Source organism: Delphinus delphis, chromosome 2, assembly GCF_949987515.2.
Source record: "Delphinus delphis chromosome 2, mDelDel1.2, whole genome shotgun sequence".
Taxonomy (NCBI): domain Eukaryota; kingdom Metazoa; phylum Chordata; class Mammalia; order Artiodactyla; family Delphinidae; genus Delphinus; species Delphinus delphis.
In genome coordinates this window covers 76,750,879-76,770,779 of record NC_082684.1, presented here as the reverse complement: position 1 = coordinate 76,770,779, position 19,901 = coordinate 76,750,879, and the positions used below count along the sequence as shown (strand labels likewise).

Sequence of the window (19,901 nt, the reverse complement as noted above, 5' to 3'; positions counted from 1 at the left end):
ATGCAATAGCTCCAATTTTGTCAGATATGTAATAAGTTTTATATATGGTTTATTTGATTTGCTAATGTTTTGTTTAGAATTTTTACAGCCATGTTCATGAATGAGATTGACCTGTAATAAATCTTTCTCTTAATATTCTTGTCTGCTTTTGTTATAAAATTCATACTGATTTTTTCATAAAATGAGTCATTTTCATATATGTGTGGATTTTCTAGTTATTATCACTCTGGATTTTACCTCTCTTATATTTTGACTGAGTAAGTCTTGTCATCTTTTTTCTCTCTCCAGTATCACGAAGCAGATGTTTTCATATATTGTTTCAACTTTCCTCAGTGATAAGGGTTAGTTTGAATATCTTACTATGCGATTCCCAGAATCTTCTTCATTTGCTTTTCATCACAGAAAACCCTGGACTCTTTACATGGAATCTGTCGCCTCTGGTTCTTACCTTAGAAGGAATTATGGACCTTTTTTTATCTTCCAATAAATCTTCCAATAAATCAGGTCTTTAGTCATTACTCCAGGATGTCCTTATTTATCAGAGCCTTCATCTTTCTGGAGCTGATGGTGAAATGCCTCAGGCTAGTAAATAATTTAACATGCGCTAGATGTCTGTCCTGTGCAAGGTACTGTGAAAAGCAAGGTGCTGTTGGTACCAAAATAAATATGAGATTTCCCCAGATTTCAAGGAGCTCACTCCGAAAGAGGATATTAAATTATAATATCAGCATAGCATGATAGGCAGGAAGGTGAAAGTAATTAAGGAGTACCAAAGAGACAAAGAGGAAGAGGACAAAATTGAGACTTGAGGAGCTAGGAAAAGATTATGATAAAAGATGATCCCGAAATGAGTAAGAGAGAATGAGAAGGAATTTGATAAAAGGGGAGGCAGAGGGATCAAAACAGAATGAGCATCTTGTTACCGTCCAGTGTTCGTAAACCCAGGAAACGTGGCACATTTTGACTGAATCAAAGCGTTTGGGTGGAGGTGGGAATGGGGGGCATTGAACTGATTAAGCTGGTTACTTCAAATGTGATCCTTTCTGAGGCTCCAATATTTTTAGTAAAATACTAAGATGATAGGAAGAAAAAGCCACCAGTAAAAAGAGCAGCACTTCCCATCTTCTTGGGCAGTGTTGACCCCCGGTTGAGAATGGGTTGTGCTGCAGGGCCTAGAGGCAGGAACTCATTTGCCCTCTTTGTGACTTGGATTCCTGCCCTATTACCTGGCATACAGTGAGAGACAGTGAAGTTGCAACAATGGGAAAACAAGGAGCTTGCCTAGTAAGATACTGCTTGTTTTTTAGGCTTTCATCCCAGGTGTGGCTTCTCAGACGCTGTTCTTCTGCCTTGTAAAAATAAAGGGGGTGCCTTCTGATCCTGAGGAAGATGAGTAACCTTGTTGTATCTTGTGGCTACCAACCTCAAGGACCCCACCCTCCCCTCTTTCAGAGAGTTTTATTTACCTACAATGTACTTAATGATTTTGGCTTGAGCATACTCTGATATTTAAATAAAGGGACTTTGCCACAAAATGCCCCAAGACATTTCAGTCTGTGTACAATATGGGACTGGCAGGCAAAATCCTTGAAAGGATTACACTTCTCATCCTCCATCTTGAAAAGACTGTGATATTTATCCACATTCCCTTACCCACTACTGATTGAAAAACTGTTCCATTTGAAGCCAGGTTTTATGTTTCTTGCTTATGGATTTTACATGCAAATGTCATTTTACCCGTCTTGGACCACATACTTCTTGATTACTTGTATTAGCATGAGTGTAGAGATGGAGGAGAGTGAAAATATTTTGGTTTCTAATTAATCTCACTATTGAAAGGTAAACATTTTCATGTATAGCCTATGTATAACTATTTAATTATTACTGAGTACGGCCTGCATAGAGGGTTTTATTGATCCAGGCATCATAGAGGCAAGACTTTCTGAGAAAGGCTACCTTGGTGGTAAACAGAAGTGATGTTGAGGTCTGAGAAAGAGAGTAGAAAATTTCAAGAGCTCCTGAATGGAAATTTCCCAATTCCCCATTCCTGACAAATCTGGAAAGGAGGTAAACCCTTACACAACGTAAGATTTTTCTCTCCTGGCATCAGCGATGTCTCTGCCTTCTCTGTCAGCTGATCTAAGCCAGGTAGTTGCAAAATGTATGTGTAGAGAAAATGACAGTAGGTGTGGGAATGGATGCAATGGAGGTGATCGTGGAAGTACAAGGACATTATGAACCTTTCTTCTGCTAGTCATTCTGGAAAAATAATAAACATATCATGTTAAAAAGCCACGGTGTCTTCTCCAAAAAGACTCACAAGGGATGTTGAGAAATCGTTCCCTTGCTTCTGGGGTGAGCAGCAACTGGAAATCAGGGATATGATGAGATAAGTTAAAATTCCATGCACAATTATTTGTATCTTCATTTCCTGCTAGTCCTGGATTTCTCTGTATGCTCTAGTGACACCATATATAGTTACACAAAAAAATCAACACTCTTCAGGTTTCTGTTTCTTTTCTAATTGTTCTGGATCCGCTCCGCTCACCTGATCACAGATCTACTACTCCTCTTCTAAAACTGAGCTGACTACAGTGCATTGCCTCTGCCATGAGATCTTCCATATTTTCTATTTTGCCCTCCACCCCAGCCTGAATTAAAACTTCCTAAGATTGATTTTAGTTTTAGATTTACATGGAATATTCTATCTACCTCATTTGTAGTTTTCAGCACATTGTATTATAACTGTCTGCTTCCATCTCTGGGTAACCTACAGTCAGAAATATTTTAGGGCAAGACCTATATTTTAACCTCTACATCCCTGGCACAAGCACAATACATGGTACGTATTAGGTGCTTATTAAATGGTTTGTGAACAAAACATACCTGAATACCAATCCTAAAGAGTGGCAATTCTATTGAGTCAACACGACCGGGGTTGATGAGCTAAGAGGATGCAGGACTTACTAGTCCCCTTATTGATGCGTACATGCCTTCATTCATAATTCTAAGAACACATTCTTAGTAAATACATAATGGTGTAAGAGGTAGAATTACAGGATGTCCAAGAAAGGCCCAGTTCCATCACTGGTCTCACTATGTTAATTTCTGCATATGGTGACATTCAAGGCTGGGGTCTCTGTGGATACAGAGCAGTAGCGTCTTCATATAGATCACCTGTCTGAGCTAAATAATATAAGCAGACTAGGAGACATCATTGTTCATAAAATAGCGAAAAATCTACATGAGCGCCGGGAAATATTAACAAGACAAATAAACCTGAGGATTCTTAGCAGAAAAAAATCCAGAGATCAGATGGACAGACCACCTAAATAAGACACTGGGAGTAATAATTACCCATTAAACTACAGGGACCAAAAGGCTGCATATTTCGGCTTAAATGTCATTTAAAAAGCAGTGAAGATTAGCAAATACATTCTCAAAAGGTAAATCCCTACAAATACCATGCTAAGAAGGCAACCATGGTAGTTTACTACATAGCTGGGTTTCTAAAAATTATAGTTCTCAGATAAAATTAAAAGTACCAACAGAAAAAGAAAAAAACATTGAGGAAAACAGACATATACATAAAACGACATGAAAAGTTTCACAGATGCATGCCAGAGTTATCCGTGGCCCGCCTAGTGGCCGGTATGGTTGCAGACATACAGGGCTTGCAGTAAACAGCTCCTCTGGGGCAACCTGTTTGACAGGGATCTGTCCATGATTAGAGAAGCTGTGGTATCAGATAGAGACAGTGCTGTCCTGGGCAGAAGGAGCAAAAGCAAGAGCTGTGGGTAAATAAAAGTATAAAGGGCTTTGCAGGTGGGGGGTCGGGGCTGGCTAATTGCGGCTACCCACTAAAGCAGGAGCAATGGGGGCTGGACCGTCTTGCGTTGAAGGGCATGGGTCAATATATTTCAAGAAGTAGGTGTGTTCCTTGGCAACAGCCCACAGGTGGCTGTGAGGGTGACTCCGGAAGGGTTTTCCTGGCTGAGTTCAGCTGCTGACTTGCTGCAAGGGCCAATTTGCAGGGCTGGGCGCCAGGGGGTGGTGGCGGCCTTCATGACGGGGCAAAAGCAACAGAGCACTTCCTTCGAGCCGGAATCGAACCAGCGACCTAAGGATGTCCACGTGTGTCAGGCCTACAGTCCTCCGCTCTACCAGCTGAGCTATCGAAGGGTGCACAGTGGCAAGCGCTGGGTCCTTCGTTTTTCCTGGAAACGACAGAGGCCAAGGCTCTGGAAGGCCCCGGGTGCAATATGCCCTAGGTTAGTTGGAAGCCCCTTGGCAGGGAGCCGTGCACACGCCGGGGATCCGTGGTGGCCGGGCATCCCAGGGAGGCGATTTTCAGAACGCCTGGGCCCGGGCCGCCACCTGTTGACTCATTTTCTCTCCCCTGGGCTCTTTCTACAGGGAGACACCAGGACGACAGCCCTCGGTGGCCAGAAAGCCAGTAAGAGGGTGAAGGGAGGGGGGGCGTTGGTGAAACCCAAACGGATGAGTGGGTCGGGTGGGGGCGGGCTTGCGGAGGGAAGCAGGAGAGAAGAATGCACCACCAGGCAGGCAGGGTCGCTGAAGGGCCCTCGAGGAGTTTCTGAGCTCGCCCCCCCCCCCGCCCCACCCAATCACATACACGCCCCCTGGTGCTGGGGCGTCATCATCCCCGCATTTAATCTCGACCCGACCCTGTTGCCCACCGTGAGCTGGGCTCGTTTTTCTGCGCAGTGAGACTTCCTGGAAGTGAGGGAGAAAGGATGTCCCCATAGGTACCCAGCCGTCTGGCCCGCTGCGACCCGTCTGGGGACGTGGCTCGCGTTCTCTGCCCACAGACCCGGAGTCCTCTGGCAGTCCTCTGGCAGAGGCGGGTGCTCCCTGAAGCAGCTCAAGATTCTGTGGGCTTCCTGGACAGGCAGAGCACACCGTTGTCCAGGTCGGACCTCTCGCCCTCGCTCCTCGTCTTTGACAAACGTTTCAGATCCCATCTGGTGCGTGCCCACCACCTGACACCACTCGCTCACCCACCCAGCTCAGGTCGCACAGAAGTACGGCAAGCCACACCCAAGTCACCTGCCCTCCGATGCCTGTGTCGCCACCCCGATTGGGAGACCAGCAGGTCTGCACCTGCGAGGATGAGGGCCATGTCTGCGGAGGTCCCCTACTGCCCGCTGTGAGGCCCCAGACAGGAGGAGGTGGCCGTGCCGGGGCTCACCGGGGTGTGTCCAAGTCACCAGAGTCCACCTCTCAACCACGGGCACACCCTCCACCCCTGTTATATCCCCCAAACACCAAAGCTAGTTCCCCCAAACCTGGGAACCTTCTGTCCCTCTCTCGAGGATGAGGGAGAGAGAGAGAGAGAGAGAGAGAGAGAGAGAGAGAGAGAGAGAGAGACGAAGTTGGAGAGAGAGATGGATGGAGATACACAGAGACTGCAGTTGTTGGGCTAGACAGAAGAGAGAGACCATGGACCATCGTAGGACTAGGCAAAGTAGGAAAGGGAAATTGAGTGGGAGGATTTTCAAGAAGAATGCCTTGGTTGTCCGTGACCCATGTGATGGCCCGTGTGCTTGTTGGGCTCCAGGGCTCGCGGTGGGCAGCTCCTGTATGGCCACATGTTTGTCGGATCTGTCCACGTTGAGCAAAGTGGTGGTGGCAGAGGGAGCGCTGCTCTCCCTGGGGAGAGGTGCGAGAATAAAAGTGTTAAGGGCTTGGGAGGCTGACGGGCTGGCTGGTGGGGGCAGTCTGCTAAGGCAGGAGCAAGGGGATGTTGTGGACTGAGGGGCATATGTCTGTGGACTTCAGGAAGAAGGGGTAAGTGGTTCTGGAAGGACTTTGTTGGCTTTGTCCGGTTAGAATGAGGATGCTCTTGTAGTGCAAGGGGAAGGGCCAATTTGCAGGGCAGAAGCAGAGGGCGTGGCCCTCATGATGGGGCAAAAATGATTAAAGCACTTCCTTCGAGCCGGAATCGAACCAGCGACCTAAGGATGTCCACATGTCATCAAGTCTACAGTCCTCCGCTCTACCAGCTGAGCTATCGAAGGGTGCACACCCATACCTCCACTGACAAGCACTGGGTCCTTTTTTTGCAGGAATGGTGGAGACCAAGGAACTGGAGCCTCACCGTTCCTCAAAGAGGAGCACCGCCTCTAAGTGCCTCCCCCCATGCCCTCCATCCACCCCAAATCCCGCTCCCAGTTCTGTACCTCCCTCAGCGCGCCACTCACTCCAGACAGGGGCCGTGGTGCCCACCTAAACCTAGTTTTACTTTTCCGCGCAGTGAGGGCACCTGGGAAGTGATGGAGAAAGGACGTCGGGCCAGGCCTGTCTGGGGACTTGGCTCGCGTTCTCTGTCCACAGACCCGGATTCCTCCGGCAGAGGCAGGTGCTCCCTGAAGCAGCTCAAGATTCTGTGGGCTTCCTGGACAGGCAGAGCACACCGTTGTCCAGGTCGGACCTCTCGCCCTCACTCCGCGTCTTTGACAAACGTTTCAGATCCCATCTGGTGCGTGCCCACCACCTGACACCACTCGCTCACCCACCCAGCTCAGGTCGCACAGAAGTACGGCAAGCCACACCCAAGTCACCTGCCCTCCGATGCCTGTGTCGCCACCCCTGATCGGGAGACCAGCAGGTCTGCACCTGCGAGGATGAGGGCCATGTCTGCGGAGGTCCCCTACTGCCCGCTGTGAGGCCCCAGACAGGAGGAGGTGGCCGTGCCGGGGCTCACCGGGGTGTGTCCAAGTCTCCAGAGTCCACCTCCCAACCACGGGCACACCCTCCACCCCTGTTATATCCCCCAAACACCAAAGCTAGTTCCCCCAAACCTGGGAACCTCCAATTTCCATGGCGGGTGGAGGGCATGGGCACATCCAATGGAAGCCTTAGAATCTGTCTTTGGTCCCTGTCCACTGGTCTCTGCAGATGGTGACATTCGAGGCTGGGGAATCTTTGTGGCCACAGAGCAGTAGGTTCCTCCTGAAGGGCTCCTGTGGGAAAGCAGTGGCACTGCCCCCTGGACCCTGGAAACTCCACAGCCCCAGGCTCAGCTCCTCTTGGTCAGCAGGGGGGCAGCAGGGAAGATTGCTGCTGCAGAGGAGACCTGGAGATGAAGATATGCGGGAAACGCAGTCTGGATGCAGAGGCAGAACTCGAACCAAAAAAGGAGCTCGTGGCCGCAAGGGTCAGGGGAGGGCAGGGGCTGGGCCCCAGGGCCTGCAGAGAGCCACGCTCCCATCACCGTTCCTCTGACAGTGCTTTCCAACTGTATCTCCAGCCTTCGGGAGTTTCCCTCCCACAGGAGAGAAAAGGGCAAGGGCCACTCCTTGGCTTTCCTCTCTGCACCCACATGCCCTGACAACCCTCTCCCAACCAGCACCATCCCTGAAACCCGGCTCAGTGGCGGTGGAGGGAGGAGGGTGTGGAAGGCTGTAGCCTCAGCGGCCCAGCACTTAATTCAGCCAGCTGGTCAGAAGGCACGGGCCAGTGGCCTGTGTCAGGAGGACAGTTGTTGTGCCCCTCCAGGATCACACATCCGGCCACCAAGCCCCAGTCCCGGGCCCTTTCTGCTCCCTGCCTTCAGCCACCGTTATCTGCCCCCCACCCCCGGCCTTTTCCTACTCTCAGGTCTCTTTCTCAGGTCTCAGCCTTTCCTTTTGCTCACAAACTCCCTTCCTCTCCCCATCTCCCCCTCTCCCTTGCAGTCGCTCTCCCTCGGTCTCTCTCTGTCTCTATCTTTATCTCAGTCTCTATTTCTCTGTCTCTCCATCAGAAGTAGCAGGGGAATTGGTACAGGGGTTTTTCCCACAATTGTACAGAGTGTGAGCAATCGTTGCTCTTGCAGAAGGAACTCAAACCTTCCTACGGCAGCAAGAACAGGTGTGAAATTTCGAGGAACTGGAAGTTTTCCTGTGGCCTCGGCCTTGTTCTCTGACTGACAGGAGACCTGAATGGGGCCTCTGAAGTTTTCATCGTGACGTCAAGCCTCCTCCCCTGTCCTGAGAGCCCTGGTGTCTTTTGCTCCTGCCAATGCCAGAGGCTCTTGGCGCAGGCGCACAATTGGCAATGGCTTGGCAAATCTCAGGGTGGCAGTCCTGTCCCACAGTATATAAAGCAAATGGTGAAGGGTTTCTGTCTCCCTAAGTTTATATATTTATGATCATTCAAGAGAGACACAGAAAGAGAGAACGAGTTCGAGAATGAGGGAGAGAGAGAGAGACAGTTGGAGAGAGGGATGGACAGAGATACACAGAGACTGCGGTTGGGCTAGACAGAAGAGAGAGGCCATGGACTAACGTAGGACTAGGCAGAGTAGGAAAGGGAAATTGAGTGGGAGCGTTTTCAAGAAGAATGCCTTGGTTGTCCGTGACCCATGTGATGGCCCGTGTGCTGGTCGGCCTCCAGGGCTCGCGGTGGGCAGCTCCTGTGTGGCCACATGTTTGTCGGATCTGTCCACGTTGAGCAAAGTGGTGGTGGCAGAGGGAGCGCTGCTCTCCCTGGGGAGAGGTGCGAGAATAAAAGTGTTAAGGGCTTGGGAGGTTGAAGGGGCTGGTTGGTGGGGGCAGTCTGCTAAGGGTGTCTTTGGTTGAGAAGCATGTGTCTCTGGATTTTGGGAAAGGGACAAGTGGCTCCAGGAGGGCTTTGTCGGCTTTCTCCTGTGAGAATGAGGATGCTCTTGTAGTGCAAGGGGAAGGGCCAATTTGCAGGGTAGAGGCAAGGCTGCACTAGGCAGTGGTGGGCTTCATGATGGGGCAAAAGCATCATGGGCACATCCTTCGAGCCAGAATCGAACCAGCGACCCAAGGATATCCACATGTATCAGGTCTACAGTCCTCCGCTCTACCAGCTGAGCTATCGAAGGGTCCACACTGGTAAGTGCTGAGTCCTTCCTTTTTGCAGAAATGACAAGAGGCCAACGCGTTGAATGGCCCCAGGTACAACATGCTTTTGGTTGGCTGGAAGGCCCCTAGGCAAGGAGCGGTGCATATGCTGGCTCCGTGGTTGTCAGGCATCCTGGGGCGGCAATTTTCAGAATGCCTGGGACTGGACAGTCACCTGTTGACTCATTTCCTCTACCCCCCCCCACCCCGCCCTGTCCCTTTCTACACGGAGTGGGGGGATGACGCCCATCCCAGGCCAGAAAGCCGGCAAGAGAGTGAGGGGGAAGGGGACGTCGGGCAAACGGATGCGTGGGTTGGTTGGGGGCATGGAGAGCAGAAGATGCGTGGGTTGGTTGCGGAGGATGGAGAGCAGAAGAACGCAGCCCACAGGGTCACAGAAGATCCCTTGAGGAGGAGCACAGCCTCTAAGCGCCTCCCCCCACCCCACCCATCCCACCCCAGCCCTCGGCCCCGGTTCTGTACCCCCGTCACCTCGCCACTTACTCAAGACCGGGGCCGAGGTGCCCATGTAGACCTAGTCTTACTTTTATGCGCAGTGAGGCTTCCTGGGATGTGATGGAGAAGGGATGTCGGGATGTTGGGCCAGGCAGGCCAGGGGTGGAGGGAAGGCGGTGGGGGTCGACGATGACACCACGCCCATAGGTACCCATCGGCCTGGCCCTCTGCGGCCATCCTACGAACTTGGATCCCCTTTTCTGCCCACAGAGCAGAATTTTTTTCAGTAGCTGTTTCTCCAGCATCCATCTTCCACTCCCTGCACCCTTCAGTTCCCTTCCTTCAGCCTGCTTTGTTTTCCCCACCTCCTTCCTGCTACCAGGTGTATTTCTGATCCCTAAGCCTGTGTTTTTCTCTCAAACTTTTCCCCTTCTTGTACATCTGTGTCTGTTTCTCACTTTCTATCTCTCAGGGTGTCTGGCTCTCTTTTTTGACTTTTTGGTCTGATTTTTCTCTGAAACTTTTTTTCACTGTTTCCTTCTTTGTTTCTCTCTGTCTCTTTCTCTTGCTTTTTGTCTCTTTTTTTTTTTTTTCTGTCTCTCTATATTTCTACTTCTATATCTCTATGTCAGAATTTGCAGTGCATTTGTTCCTGATTCACCTAGTTTCGGCAGTCATTGCTCTTTCAGGTGGAACTAACACTTTCTGGGTGCAATGAGAGCAGTGTATAGGGCAATAGATATTATCTGAAGTGCAGGCTGAGAGAAGCCAGTGGGAAAATAAAGGGAGAGGTCCAGAGGTTTAAGAATAGTTATCCTGGATGTGTTTTTAATTATGTATGCTCAGATTCTCTTGGGCTTTTGCTGCAAGTTTCTTTTACTCTCCAGTTTTGAAGAAATCTTTAATGGCAATCAAAGAAATTTTGCTAGGATGAAACTTATGTATCCCTGGATTTAATTATTAATAAAGTACTACAATTGGCTCGCTGATTGTAATGAAATGTATTATACCAATACAATTTGTCATTGGAAGGGAAAATAGTGGAAGAGGGGCAGCGAGAACATATATATGAGAACATTCTTGACACTGTGCTCAATTTTCTTTTACAGAAAACTGCCTCTAAACAGAAACAGTATTAACTGAAAAATTAATAAATTGATTTTGTCCATGTATATTCATTCATGTGTATACAACTACTGGAAAGAATGCTCTTGGGTAAGCAATAAAGGACGGCATCTCGTGCACAGTTAGAGGGGATGGTCTTAGCTAGGATCTTGGATAGGTCATCCACAGTAACAGGAGGAAGAAAAGTACTCAGATGCCTGTACATGGGTACCTTGTAGATGTTCTCCTGTGAATGCTTCTGTTTTCTTAGTGAAATAGAAAGCTGAGAGTGAGAATGTATGCTGAGGTATTGCTATTTTGAAGACACAAGAGAAGGGATGAAAGAGTAGAAGTGAAGGGATTGAGAAAAATAGTAAGATTGTTATGCATATGCACTTGAGATTATTGTCATGAATTTAAATTGAGACCATTTCAGCATCACTGGGTTTCTCTTCATTCTAGTTCAGCTAGGTGAGGGCACGTATTGAATGCTTACATTAAATAAAGATTGCTGTTTTGTTAAGTGAGTTTTTCTAAGCAAAAGAGGGACGATCATATTCAGACCCCTAGATCAAGAATTTAGCCAGGAACTTGAAACTTCTCTTGGTGATTCGTTTGAAGGACATGGGCCATCTTCTCTCCTTCACCACCTCCTGAAGGTGCTCTCTCCTTTGCCTAAAGGTGCTCTCTCCTACTAAAGGTGACCTCTCCAAAGGCACACTAAGAAAGGGGCAACACTTTGATTCAACCTGGGTTGCAATGGACATCAAATTCCACCCATCTACTCTCTGGGACCCCCAAGATATGGGCAAAGATCCGAAGTACACTGTACTTACAGTTCAAGCCGTGAAAATATCTCATAGGAGTTCATATTATGGGTTAAAACATTCTCGGGATCTTTGAGAGCAAACTGTAGGGGCAGTGAGCTAATTTTCCAAGTTAGTTGTCAAAGATGCTCGATTCAAGTCTGCAAGAATTGAAACATCTCCATCATCCCCGGGGCATCGCCTTTTTGCTGAGTCACATCTCGGGACAGTCTCACTCAGACCCCCTCTGTCCTGACTTCCTGGCAGAGAAAGATGCAGAGGGAAGGGTAGGAGCTCCATCGGGAGATCAGAAATAGGGGTTGGGGGCTTCCCTGGTGGCGCAGTGGTTGAGAGTCCGCCTGCCGATGCAGGGGACATGGGTTTGTGCCCCGGTCCGGGAAGGTCCCACATGCCACGGAGCGGCTGGGCCCGTGAGCCATGGCCGCTAAGCCTGCACGTCCGGAGCCTGTGCTCCTCAGCGGGAGAGGCCACAACAGTGAGAGGCCCGCGTACCGCAAAAAAAAAAAAAAGAAAGAAAAAAAGAACTAGGGCTTGGGCGTGAGGAGGCAGAAACGTCCCAGAGCAAACATACCACTGGGGAGCTGAGGACCCGAGGGGCTGATTCTAAGGTCACTGATGTACTCCAGCAACAGTACAGACCCAAGGGTCTGCACCGGTGCTCTTGCCAAAGGAGTAACTCTTGAAGTTCGCTTATAGACTGCGCACGAAGCTTCTGTGAGTCTCCATTATGAGGAAAAAAATGTAAATAAAATAAATAAAAACAGACACCACTCCCTGTTTTCTCCAGCCTTTTATCCGTCTCCTGTTGCATGTGACAGCTTCCTCTTCTGGGGCTACACCTGTACTTAAAACTTCTCTTTCTTACGGAACCCTATCCTGCGATGAACTTCAACCTTTAAGACTTATCAAAACTTACTACCTGGCAAAACTTTCTCAAGCCCTATCTGGCCAGAAAACAGGAACCCACTTGCCTTAAATAGTCTGACCTGAACCTCACTCTGGTACACTCAGTCACTCGTCTCAGCCCCAAACCGAGGACTAGATTACTATTCCCATTTTAGACCTCGGTTGTGCAACTGGCAAAGCTGTGGCTTAGTGGTGGTGGGATTCGAACGCCCCACCCAAAGAGACTGAGGCCTCATTCCAGTGCCTTAGACCGCTGGGCCACACTACTTGGTATTATGTGATATTGCCTATTCTTTCCCATACTACCTACTTTCTTTTACATTTCAGCTGTGCTCTATACAATGTGTTCTCGAAGTCCTAACTTGATACCTCAAGAGCAAGTGGAGGAAGGGTTCAGGGAACAGCGGAGGCTTATCACAAAAACTTACTTTCCTCATCGGCTCTGAAGTTTTCATCTTCCACCCAAGTGCTTAAATGGGAAGAACTTAGTGGATGAACAATGAGTGAATTGAGTCTGTGCCACACAACTAGGCCGTGGGCCTTCTGTAGGTGTTACTATGTTTTATTCTTTTAGGCTTCTTCTCAGTCTCGCCACAAATTTCTTAGGAAAACAAACGAAGGCTGACGCTAATTAAAGCCACAAAAATCCTATCTTCGAAGGAGCATGACTTATCAAATGGCGTTTTAAAGCATTTGCAAATCCTTGAGCACGTACTTAAAGCTGGAACCTAACCAACAACCTAAAGATGCCAACGGAGCTCTACAGCGCCGCCCCCCTCCCCCATTTTACCAGCTGAGGCATCAAAGAATGCACACATGTGGCTCTGCTGAATTATTTCTTCAGAGAAGGAGCAGCCTCTCACATGGTTTTATACTCTATTCCCAAGACACCTGGAGATGTCTTCTGCTCTCATAGCAGTTGCTCACGTCTTTGGAAATTGACGGTTTTAGGACCTTAAGCGTCGCCCAGGTCGCCATGTTGACATCTCTGCGTTACAGATCCACCCTCTTGTTGCTCCGGAACTTGTGCCGGGGGTGGGGTGGTGGGAAATGTCGTCGTGAGCAGAAAGCAGCGCTCAAGTTCCCTGTTGACAAACCCTGCTCCCCTGGTGGAACCGTCAACGCACCGCGGAGAGCTCTGCCCAGGGCTCCCGAAGGATCTCCGTCTCTAGGTCTCCCTCCTAGCCCAAGGACACAACGTGCTCATTTCTCCGAGAAAAACGTTTTGTTTTGTTTTGTATTTTCACAACACACACACCCACCCACCCCCCCCCACACACACTGTATTTTATTTTTACAAGAGATAAATAAACTGACACCAAGCATTGTAAATGGATGACCACAACAAAAGCAACAATGATTGCAATTACCAAACACGAAACGCACTCATACTATGTCATAATATTGACATTCAGTCCAGGAATCCTCCACTGGAACAACTCCTTTACTTTGCAGTGAAAACTGATTTGTATACTTTTTGCCTCTGAGTCCTTGTGGGATTTTTTTTTTTTATTCAAACGGAAAGTCCCAAAAATTATAATCATCCTCATCAGCTCACTCAGTCCCATGTAATTGATTGTTTTTTATCTTGATCTTTTGTTAGCACTTTTATGAATTCATCAGTTTTCCATTAGAGTTCTGAAAATGCTTATTCATTCAGTTCAGCAGTATAGTCAGTTACCAGAAACCTGAACTTGTCAGAGTCTTTTCCATGAATTCCTTGAAGATGAAACCCTTTTATAGAAAAACGTTTTGGTGATAGAAGTCCTGCAGCTCCACAGAGGCCTGACTGGGGCTTCCGATCCTGACAGCTGTCCCCTCCCACCAGGCAGTTTTTACTATCACAGAATATTCTGTCCACATGCACAGATCACCTTCGTGTAATGGCTGACGCCATTTTCCAGAAGATCATTCAGGGTCCTTCAGGTTTTTAACCTGGCACATCACATCCAAAATAATTAAATTCCTAAAGCAGTAGTCCTCAACCCTGGCTGTACAGGAACTTAAAAACATTCCGATGTGGAGGCCACACCCTAGACCAATTACATCAGGATCTCTGTGGGTGGTATCCAAGCATCAGTGTTTTGTAAAGTTTCCCAAGTGCAGCCAACATTTAAAAAAAAAAACGTGCAGTGCAGGAGGATATTCCAACAAGCCTGTTCTATTCCTTTTAAGGAAATCTCACTTGTCCTGCCCGTCAAGTCAAAACCTGCTTGGCCCGCAGCTCTTTCTCTGGACACCTCCTGGGACACAGCCAAGAAATGTCATTGCTGGGTTCAATGCTTGGATGGCAGCCGCCAAATGCCCCCTGGCTACTGTTGTCAGATTATGGAAAAGATAGTGTCCTCTACATCTTACCAGTTACTAGACTCTCAATAAAAACAAGGTAAGGTTGTTATAGATTACAACGAGGAACCACATATAAGAAGGGCTCTTCCCCAGTCCCTCTAAATTCCTGTCTTTCGGTCCCGTTCTTTGACACGTCTCAGGATGATCTAGGGCTTCTAACTCCCTTATTCCCACTCACACACTTGAAGTGAGCTCTGGACTTAAAGCCTTAGTACCAGGAGCAAATATATCCCCAAAATGACACCTGAGAATAGGTTTTCCGGTTCATGGTTGCTCGGATCCTAAATCGTTCATTTAATCGTCAGAGGCTGTCCTAATCAACATAGTCTAAAAGTACTGGCTTCTCTTTGACCTTTGACACGGCGTATAGAAGAGATGAGACAGAGATGTTGCTCCCGGAGCCATTGCGCTCTTCCCAAAGCTGCTGCCCAGGAACTGGGGAGAATGTTCGGGGGCGGGGAACCTTGGAGGAGGGGCTGGCACCAGTCTCAGAGCCATCTGCACCAACACTGGAGATTTTCTAGGTTAGGAGAGACATAGAGGTTGAAGTGGGTACTGTGCCTCAGCGGTCCCCAACCTTTCTGGCACCAGGGACCGGCTTCGGGAAAGACAATTTTTCCACGGCGGGGGTTTGGGGGACGCTTCAGGCGATAATGGGGATGCACAGATGAAGCTTTCCTCGCCCGCGGTTCACCTCCTGCTGTGCGGCCCGGGTCCTAACAGGCCGCGGACCCGTCTACAGCTGGGGGCTGGGGACCCCTGTTGTACAGGACAAATCACGTGTGAGGGGGTGGCGGCGCGGTGTATCGGGGGCTTTGTCCAGACTTAGCTGCGCAGGCGGCATTCACACAGACTGTGTTCCTGCTTCGTCCGGGGACTTGTCTTCTGGTGTGATAGCCCCCGGAGAGCGAGTTGCAACTACCTGAACCTAGGGACAAGTATCTCCTACTTCTTCCTTCTGCCAGTTTTGTTGGCTGTCGATCAACAAAATGTGTCTCTCTTAGAAGAATACAATAAGGAGACGCTGTAACTCAAAGGTTGGTGCACCAGGCAGGAGCTAAGATGTGAAGTCCCCATGGGGCCCTAGCTGTTGCCCTTTTTATACTCTCCGATGTATTTATCAGACCAAGAAAACTTCACTGGTGAATTTTAACAAACATTTCAGGGAGAAATAATGCCATTTATACACAACTTCTTCCAGAAAAATTAAAGGGGAGGTAATAATTCCCAACTCTTTCTATGAGGCCAGCATGTTTTTGGCATCAAAACCAAAGACACTACATAAAAAAGAAAACTACAGACCAATATGTCTCAAGAACATAGAAGCAAAGGAACTTAGCAATACTTTAGCAAGTTGAATCAATGGTATATAAAATAATAATACATCAAGATTAAAGTAAAGTGGGGGCTTCCCTAGTGGCGCAGTGGTTGAGAGTCCGCCTGCCGATGCAGGGCACCGAGGTTCGTGCCCCGGTCCGGGAAGATCCCACATGTCGTGGAGCAGCTAGGCCTGTGAGCCATGGCCGCTGACCCTGTGCATCCGGAGCCTGTGCTCCGCAACGGGAGAGGCAAAAAAAAAAAAAAAAAAAAAAAGTAAAGTGAGCTTTATCCCTGAAAAGCAAAGTTGGTTTAATATTCAAAGTCAGTTAATGTAAGTCATCGTAGTAACAGATTAAAAAAAGAAAAATCATAGGATCTTACCAAAAGACGCAGACAAAGCATTTGACAAAGTATACATTCATTCTTCACACAAACCCTCAGCAAATAAGGAAAAGAAGGGAACTTCTTCAATATGATAAAGGACATCTATGAAAAACTTCCAACCAACATCAACTTAATGATAAAAGACTGAATGTTTCCCCTGTAAGATAAGAAGCAAACAAGGACATCTGTTTTCATCACTTGTATTCAACATTGTACTAGAGATTTTTGCCCAATAAATAAATTTAAAAAAAAATTGAAATAGAAGGCATCCAGCATCTGTATTTAAACAAAGAAGTAAAGCTGAAATTCTTTTCCAAGAAAACATGAAAGCCTGGGGCATGTGGGAGCTGCCTGGCTGCCTGGACAGCACGTAGGAGCGTGAGGGGATTCGCGGAGTTTCAGGGTGCTGCCCCGATGGTAGATTACCTCCCAGGCCTCCCTTTCCCTCAATGGTGAGCTGATTGGGATGGTATGCCGGGAATCTCCTGAGTCTGCCCAGTGTCTGTGCCCTTCCCTGGCCAGCCCGAATGGCAAGATTGTGCTTTGGCGGAAACACAAGAGGAAGAGCAGACAGCACCAGCGGTTCATGGCCCAGAAGGCCTTGCTGCAGGAGCAGGGGCTGCTGAGCACATCCCCAGAGCCGGGGTCCTCCCCGCCACCCACGCTGTTGGAGGCACCACCAGGCAAGGAAGCCACCAGCAGTTTGAGGGAGTGTGTCCAAGGGCTGAATCTGGAGGTGCCCCATGCAACAGAAAGCCCACACCCAGGGAATCTGCTGGGCCCTTGCCCAGCAAGTATGTGGCTATCGACTGTGAGATGGTGGGCACAGAACCCCGAACGTGGGTGAGTGAGCTGGCCCGCTGCTCTGTGGAGAGTTAGCACGGCGAGGTCCTCTTCAGCAAGTACGTCTGGACTGAGATGCCCATCATGGACTACTGCAGTCTCTGGAGCGCCATCACTGGGCAGCACGTGTGCAAGGCTATCTCTTTCCAGGTGGCCCAGAAAGAGATCCTGAAGCTCCTGAAGGGCAAGGTGCTGGGAGGCACGTGCTGCACAATGGCTTCCAGGTCTTTCCTCAAGTACGTCTACCCTCGGGGCCAAACTCCGGATACCACTTATGTCTCCAACCTCCTCAGCTAGTCCAGCCTCAACACCCAGACCCAGGTCTCTCTTAAGGACCTGACCCTGCAACTACTGCACAAGAAAATCCAGGTGGGCCAGCAGGGGCACTCCTCAGTGGAAGATGCCAGGACAGCCATGGAGCTCTGTGACTGAGCAGGACCCTATGGGGCCTTCCCGGGACAGGCCCTTCCCCTCATCCTCTGCTTTAGCTCCTCTCTGAAGTACCTAGATAACAGTATTTGATGCACATTTCCAGAGTTGGTTTACAGAAGTGAAAACCCCCCACCAAATGGAAGATGTTAACTACTTGATGACCATGAGCACACAGCCCCAGGCCTCCTGGAGCCTAAGGACTGATAGTGTTAACCCCTGTGACACCACCCTGTTACCTCACCATCAGCCAATCAGAGAACTGTGCATGAGCTGATCACATACCCTGTGGACCCCCCCTCCTTCACCTGGCCTTTAAAAATGCTTTGCCGAAACCCTTCGGGGAGCTCAGGGTTTGGGGGCCTGAACCACCTGTCTCCTTGCGTGGCCCTGCAATAAACCCACGCACATATGGTCACCTTATCTTTGATAAAGGAGGCAGGAATATACAGTGGAGAAAGGACAGCCTCTTCAATAAGTGGTGCTGGGAAAACTGGACAGGTACATGTAAAAGTATGAGATTAGATCACTCCCTAACAGCATACACAAAAATAAGCTCAAAATGGATTAAAGACCTAAATGTAAGGCCAGAAACTATCAAACTCTTAGAGGAAAACATAGGCAGAACACTCTATGACATAAATCACAGCAAGATCCTTTTTGACCCACCTCCTAGGGAAATGGAAATAAAAACAAAAATAAACAAATGGGACCTAATGAAACTGCAAAGATTTTGCACAGCAAAGGAAACCATAAACAAGACCAAAAGACAACCCTCAGAATGGGAGAAAATATTTGCAAATGAAGCAACTGACAAAGGATTAATCTCCAAAATTTACAACCAGCTCATGCAGCTCAATAACAAAAAAACAAACAACCCAATCCAAAAATGGGCAGAAGACCTAAATAGACATTTCTCCAAAGAAGATATACTGACTGCCAACAAACACATGAAAGGATGCTCAACGTCACTAATCATTAGAGAAATGCAAATCAAAACTACAATGAGATATCATCTCACACCAGTCAGAATGGCCATCATCAAAAAATCTAGAAACAATAAATGCTGGAGAGGGTGTGGAGAAAAGGGAACACTCTTGCACTGCTGGTGGGAATGTGAATTGGTTCAGCCACTATGGAGAACAGTATGGAGGTTCCTTAAAAAACTACAAATAGAACTACCATATGATCCAGCAATCCCACTACTGGGCATATACCCTGAGAAAACCATAATTCAAAAAGAGTCATATACTAAAATGTTCATTGCAGCTCTATTTACAATAGCCAGGAGATGGAAACAACCTAAGTGTCCATCATTGGATGAATGGATAAAGAAGATGTGGCACATATATACAATGGAATGTTACCCAGCCATAAAAAGAAACAAAATTGAGCTATTTGTAATGAGGTGGATGGACCTAGAGTCTATCATACAGAGTGAAGTAAGTCAGAAAGAGAAAGACAAATACGTTATGCTAACACATATATATGGAATTTAAGAAAAGAAAAGATGTCATGAAGAACCTAGGAGTAAGACGTACTAGAGAATGGACTTGAGGATATGCGGAGGGGGAAGGGTAAGCTGTGACAAAGTGAGAGAGTGGCATGGACATATATACACTACCAAACGTAAAATAGATAGCTAATGGGAAGCAACCGCATAGCACAGGGAGATCAGCTCGGTGCTTTGTGACCACCTAGAGGGGTGGGATAGGGAGGGAGGGAGGGAGATGCAAGAGGGAAGAGATATGGGAACATATGTATATGTGTAACTGATTCACTTTGTTATAAAGCAGAAACTAACACACCATTGTAAAGCAATTATACTCCAATAAAGATGTAAAAAAAAATTTTTTTTTTTAATTAAGATAAAAAAACCTTTCTCTGCTCCAAACTGTGACGTTTTGGTTTGTTTGGTCTCACTGTTCATCGTTGGGCACAGGAACTTGGGCTAACAGCTCTACCAGCTGGTGGAGGTGCAGTGGGAACAGCAGGAGGCCAGCAGCTTCCGGACCCACCCTGAGGACAAAGAGCCTGAGAGCAGCACGGACATGGAACAGTGTATGGAGGAGCAGTACTGGCCTGAGGACCTGGCCCAGGGCACTAGCAGAGGAACGGAGGAGGCGCAAGGCAGAAGGGAGTGAGGAAGGAGAGGCTCCCTTGGGGAGAGGAGACCAGGAGAGTGGCTGGGGCAGGATGCTGCCAGCTGCCCCCAGGGTCTAAAGAGTTGGGGCCATCTATCTGTACTCTGAGCTCCCTCTGCCCACAGCACAGCCCTCTGCGCTCCAGGGCTGTTGACAGCCCTTTCTCCCCAAATCCTGTGGCTTTGCTAACGGCACTTTACAGATATGATGAAAATGTCCCGTGGGCTAGCTGCTAGAGCCAGCAGGAGTAGGGAATGTACCAA

General features: G+C 48.3%; 3 non-coding genes and 1 pseudogene across 3 annotated transcripts; 1 reads left to right on the top strand and 3 right to left on the bottom strand.

Moving 5' to 3' along the window:
- Positions 1-4,092: 4,092 nt before the first annotated feature.
- TRNAY-GUA (transfer RNA tyrosine (anticodon GUA)) lies at positions 4,093-4,182 on the bottom strand. The gene is given in 2 exon segments: positions 4,093-4,128; positions 4,146-4,182. It is a non-coding gene; the product is annotated as a tRNA-Tyr (tRNA).
- A 1,768-nt stretch (positions 4,183-5,950) lies between these two features.
- Positions 5,951-6,041, bottom strand: TRNAY-GUA (transfer RNA tyrosine (anticodon GUA)). The gene is given in 2 exon segments: positions 5,951-5,986; positions 6,005-6,041. It is a non-coding gene; the product is annotated as a tRNA-Tyr (tRNA).
- A 2,726-nt stretch (positions 6,042-8,767) lies between these two features.
- On the bottom strand, positions 8,768-8,857 carry TRNAY-GUA (transfer RNA tyrosine (anticodon GUA)). The gene is given in 2 exon segments: positions 8,768-8,803; positions 8,821-8,857. It is a non-coding gene; the product is annotated as a tRNA-Tyr (tRNA).
- Positions 8,858-16,628: 7,771 nt separating this feature from the next.
- On the top strand, positions 16,629-19,638 carry LOC132419631 (apoptosis-enhancing nuclease-like; annotated as a pseudogene).
- The last annotated feature ends 263 nt before the right edge of the window (positions 19,639-19,901 follow it).